This window comes from Adiantum capillus-veneris, chromosome 15 (genome assembly GCF_014529385.1).
Source record: "Adiantum capillus-veneris isolate H3 chromosome 15, ASM1452938v2, whole genome shotgun sequence".
NCBI classification, from domain to species: Eukaryota; Viridiplantae; Streptophyta; class Polypodiopsida; order Polypodiales; family Pteridaceae; genus Adiantum; species Adiantum capillus-veneris.
The window spans coordinates 64,891,836-64,898,204 of record NC_140945.1 but is presented as its reverse complement, the minus strand read 5'-3'; positions in this window follow the sequence as shown (position 1 = coordinate 64,898,204).

The window sequence follows — 6,369 nt, the reverse complement described above, 5'->3', positions numbered from 1 at the left end:
CCCAAGAATTTGAGGTGATCACAGATGCTAGTAACCTTGCATTAGAAGGAGTCCTTACTCAAGAAGGAAGGCCTGTAGCTTATACTTCTCGGAAGCTTAGGATTCATGAAGTGAATTATGCTACACATGATTTAGAATTGCTAGCAGTTATTAATGCTCTCAAGCTATGGAGACATTATCTATTGGGACGCAAATTCCAGTTGGTAACAGATCACAAGAGTCTTAAGTGGATTTTTACCCAACCTAACCTTAACATGAGACAGAGGAGATGGATAGAGCTCATGCACGAATATGATTTTGATATTAAATTTAGACCAGGTAAGGATAATGTTGTGGTAGATGCCCTAAGCCGTAAAGCTTTTCTGGGGGCAATTTCCATGGCTAACAATCCTATTTTAGACAAGGTCTCCTATGCTGTTGTCAGAGATGCAGATTACTAGATGCTTGCTAGTATCCTACGTAAAGAGAGGGTATCATCAAATCAGGCTAAACCTCTACATTACTCCTTAGAAGATGGGAAAATTTACTATAGGAATCGACTATGCATACCTAAGGATTCTACCCTAAGGAATGCTATCCTATATGAAGCACATGATGGCCCAACTTCAGGACATCCAGGTTATGCCAAAACCATCAATGCAATTAGCAGAAGTTACTATTGGCAAGGTATGAAGGGTGATGTCCTTCGCTATGTCAAGCAATGTTTGTCTTGTCAAAGGATTAAGGCAGAGAGACTAAAGATGCCAGGTACATTACATCCTTTAGATATTCCACAAATGAAATGGGAATGTATTAGCATGGACTTTATCACCGGGTTTCCTTCTGTCCAAGCTGGCTATGATTCAATCATGGTCATAGTCGACTTGCTTACTAAAGTGGCTCACTTAATCCCAGTCAAGACAACCTTTACAGCTTCAGATATTGCTCGTCTGTTTGTGAAGGAGGTTTTCAGAATTCATGGTTTACCCAAGAGGATTTTTAGCGATCATGATGCCAAGTTTACTTCAAAGTTTTGGGTATCATTGTTTCAAGCTATTGGAACCCAGTTATGTTTTAGTACTGCTTATCATCCTCAAACTGATGGCCAAACTGAAAGAGTTAATCAAGTAATTGAAGACATCCTTAGAGCCTACTGCAATAGGGAACCTCGCAAGTGGATTCAATACCTACCCTTGGTAGAGTATGCATACAATTCCTCTACTCATAGAAGTATTGGTATGACACCTTGTAATGCTCTTTATGGTCAAGAATGTTTATCACCTCTTAACTTTTCTGACCCCACTATAAGGGTAGAAGCCTCAAAGAAAATGCTTGAAGAAATGGAAGCTCAAACCAAAGCTATTCGAAGGGATATTCAAGCGGCTCAAGATCGACAAAAGAAGTACGCCGACTTAAAAAGATCTGATCGGATTTTCAAAGAAGGTGACAAAGTTTTCTTACGAGTAAAGCCCAAAAAGAGCAATCTATCTCTCGGAAGGTATAAGAAGCTTAGCTACCGATATTGTGGACCTTACGAAATAATCAAGGTTGTAAGTGATCAAGCTTATAGAATAAAACTCCCTTCTCATCTCAAAGTGCATGATGTATTTCATGTAAGTCTGTTAAAACCTTATGTATATAACCCTGACCATGTCCTTGATGATGAGCAAATCATTTTACCTGCTCAAGATGTTCTACAACTCCAACCTGATACTATCCTAGAAACTCGAGAGAGAAAGCTTAGAAATAGATCCATCAAAGAACATCTTATCTTATGGAAGGATTTCCATATAGACGATGCTACTTGGGAAGATGAGACATCCCTTCTTAAGGATTACCCTTCACTGTTCTTGAGATGAGGACATCTCAAATTCTAAGTTGGGGAGATTGTAAGGTCTCTACTTTCAAATTTCACACAAGTTCTATTACGCATTTGAATTTTTTTTAACCATCACTCATTATTTAAGATATTCAAGTTCAAATTATGAATCGTAGGTTGAGAAAACCTAGAATTTAAAATTTACGCTACAAAATTCTGACATGTTTAGCTATATGAATCACTAACTAATTTATTGCAAGATTTATTTACTGATTGTAGAATTTTCTTTTACTATTGTAAAGTTAATATAAGACTGTAAAGTTTAACTTGAAAATATAAAGTAAATTATCATTAAGGAAATAAATAAAATAATTATAAAGACAAAAGAATACATAGGAATGACAAATGAAGGCACATGGATCACATAGGAGGGGACAAAGTGGGACACACTATCACATGGAAAGAAGTGGCCTTATCTTTTGATGATAATGACAAAGTGGTCAAGCTCATGGGTACCACAAGGGTACCAAAAACGCGGATATGATTTTTGGAAAACAATTAAAAAAGAAAATTATTAAAAAAAATTTAAAAAATATTTTTTTATTTAAAAAATATTTTTTTATTTAAAAAATATTTTTTTATTAAAAAAAATTTTAAAAATATTATTTTTTTTGAAAAAAAAAGTAGGACGTTTTTCTTTCTGCTATAAATAGAGCATCCATGCTCACACTTTAGGGATAGAGATTGCCTCTATAGCGCTCACGAAGTGCTGCCACTTCTCTTAGAGAGAAGGCGTCCACAAACCACTAAGAGAGCAAAAACTCTAGTGGACTAATAAGGTGTGTATTAATTGAGCATTCAATTAGTTTTAAGAAGGATATGTGTGTATGTGCTTTCTCTTACTCTAATCTCTCTAATAGATTAGTAAGATTCAATTAGCCATGTGTGTGTGTGTATGTGCTATCTCTTACTCTAATCTCTTTAATAGATTAGTAAGATTCAATTAGTTATGTGTGTGTGTGTGCTATCTATTATTACTCTAATCTTCTAATAGATTAGTAAGATTCAATTAGCTTTAAGAAGGATATGTGTGTGTGTGTGTGTGTTATCTTTTACTCTAATCTCTCTAATAGATTGGGGAGATTCAATTAACTTTAGAAAAGATGTGTGTGTATGTTTTCTCTTACTCTAATCTCTCTAAGTATACCTATTCTCTCTAGTTAGTACATCTTCACTATTAACTTATATATTGTTAATTGAAAGTTAATACATAAGAGAACTCATCGTATTCTTATTATACATGATGAAATTCTCATTCACCAATGTTATTGTCAATTAGGTTAAATAGAATTTTGAATAATACTAAAAATTGATTTAGTTGAAGTATAGAATTGAAGTTAGAATTGGATTAGAAATGTCATGCATAAAAGTAATGCATTCCTAAACTTTCACTCATAATTTACACACTTAATTTTTGATTAATTAAGATTAGCAAATATTTGATGTATAGAAATTAGATGTAGAACAACAACACTAAGTGTGAATCCGAGTTGGCGAGGATTCAAATTTCAGACTCTCTTTGAAAACAAGGAGATTACTAGGAAAATTGACCAATTTAAAGTTCTAAGTGTATAACATAAGTGTAGTACAAAAAAAATGGCTCCAAAGCATGCTCGAACCCAAGGCGCTAATGATCATGAAGCTGGTACAAGTAACGGTGGAATCCCTGCGGAAAATGCTATGTCTCCACCAATCGGATCAATCGGAGCTATGGTACAGGTTAGTATTGCAGTTTCAAGTTATGCATCATTGCATATGCGAGACCATAGGAATATATTATTTACCTTATGAAAAGAAAACACGGACCGAAACCACGGGGCTTAACCCCAAGAAACTCGTCATATGTTTGACAAGTAGGAAAGATTGTCTGGTTAAACTGGTTGCTATAGGAAAGAATGTTTGTCCAAAACCTTCGGTATGGTTTCTCTCAAGTCTCTCTACTTATTAGCGCTGGTATTATGTGGCAGTTGCCGAGGCGTGAGATGACGCCCAGGATGGCACCACTGATGCTGTGGTGGGAGTACACCCAGATTAGCCTGGCTGGATACTGCAGTTTTGTTTTGCCGTGGCGTGAGGATGACGCCCAGATTAGCACCGTTGTTGCTGTGACGGGAGGACATCCAGATTAGCACAACGAGTACTTGTCGAGTGGTATGGGACGCTCATGAGGACAAGGGTTTTTATGAATAATGTATACACCGATCGGACATAATAGCGCAAGTAGAGATTCTTGAGTGAACCTAATCCAAGGATTGTTGGTTTAAAATTGGACGACTTTTTGTTTGACAATTGTTTGTAATACTGTTTGAAGGGCTGTTTTAACGAACCAGTATCATAAATAAAGTAAAGGAACATGTATGTTTAAACAGTGTGGTAGTAATTAGATAACAAAAGAAGGGTGAGTGTGGTGTGGAAAGTGGGATAATGATACCCCAATGGTATCATTCTATGGACGGGTGGACCCGATGAGTCGGGTAACTTTCCAACGCTAGAATTTTTTCTTTAGTCATAAATCTTAACACTAGGTTGGTAACCTATTAGGACATAAAAGTGTCCTTTCAGGGTTTTGAAAAAAACCTCCAAAACCATAGTAGATCCACTCATTTTGTAAAATCCTTTCATGAGGTTATAGTTCAAGGCCTACTACACATGTAAAAAATAAGAAACTTGTAAAATTTCTCATCTTTTGCTCACACCAAGCCTCCAAAGTTGATGGACCAATACATTTTCATCAAAACAGTCATTTCTTACGTTTTGTTGCATAAAAATAAGATTAGGGATTTTTGTAGGACTTGAGATAAATTCCCTAGTTAACTTCAATGGGTTGGTGATCAGAACATATGATTGCTTCTCACTCACTATTTTTTGTTTTGCCAAAAGAAATAGGTACAAAAAAGTTGAATTTTTACCATTCTGCAAACCTATCATCAAAGTTTCTATAGCCACGCTCAATACAAATAATATATGCATGTTTTCTTAGTTCCCTATTGTCCTTTAGGTTCATAATGAGCCATGAATCATGTCAAAAGAATAATACATCTCTTACCAAGGGGAATCTTGGGGCCAAAGATGAAGTGCTAAATACAGCAAACATGAAAAAACTGGGTTCAACATTATGAGTTGTAGAATCCCATAGAAACTATTCAATATCTAGACCAATTTGATCCTTATTACTAGATATGGTTACTACCTACAAAATGCATGTATTTATCACAAGAAACTAACAATATTGAAAAAGCTATACTTGATATACTAGAATGTTTCGTTTTCTTCTATAATTGAAAAAATCAACCATCGTTGTCTACTATGAAAAATAGGGTATTAGGTGCCCCAAAACTCAAGGAATATTAGCTTTATGTTACAATATGCGACATAGAAAATCAAAACTTCATTTGGATATCATGAAAGCCACCAAAAAAATCATAGAAGAGCTAAAATTGGCTAAAAAACAGGATTTGACAATTTTTGTAATTTGGTCATAACTTACAACTTTAACATTTATTTCTCCCTAGAAGCATCAGGACATGTTGAGGACTACTAAAGATATTTCTCTAGAATTATAGACCTCACAAACATGAATTCTAGAGTGGTATAGTTGCAAAAAGTTGAAAAAAGCCAAAAACAGGACCCATTTTTTCACACAGTTTAGGTTGTGAAATGTTGTGCAAGGACAAGGATAAAGATGGAATTGATATTCCAAAAAAATGTCGAGTTTATTTCAGCTCATGAGACAACATTCTAGACAGATAGCACCTCAAAATACATTTTGAAACTCTTGACATAATTCAAGGAAAATGGTCACTTAACAGGACATAAAAGTGTCCCATTACCAACCTAGTGTTAAAAGAGACAAACCTTGGCGGCTGTGCTTTTGAAACATGGAGAAAAAAGCGCACAGGTTGGTCACTCTAAGATTTATACTTTTAGGTATAATTGATTATAGATAGTTTCTAGATAGGGTTATGGTGGTCACGCTCCGCCATAGCGAGATAGGACCAATCCTTCACTAACGGTTCATGCCCGTGGGTACGTAGTAGCTAAGGCAATGTCCGTTGGTTTTTCCTTATCAGGATTGGAGACCTATCAAAGGTACTCCACTCCTCTCGACAAGGGGCAGGGACCTCACAGGAAGGTAAACCCTGTTTGTTTCACCTGGTTTTTTTTTATACCAAATACGCGTTTTGAATTTATAAGGGAGAAGCAAAATTACAACTTAACACCCATGTAGGGGGTTTTGAGTTAGAAAACACTAGGGAAAGGCGCAAAGGCTAAGTTTCAGACGTTACAAAAAGTGGTCTACTAATTTTCAGGGGATACAACTGGAAATAAACAGTTAGAAGTTAATCCTTTTTCTTCACAACCATTCTATTTCTTCCTGAAGCTTGTTGGCAAAGTTCATGGCTTCCTCATATTTACTGGCTAGCTCAAGCACTTCATCCTTCATCTCCTGTACCCAATTATAGATAACATCTATAGAGCCATTCTCAGTAAGCAGTCCCTACAGGTCTTCA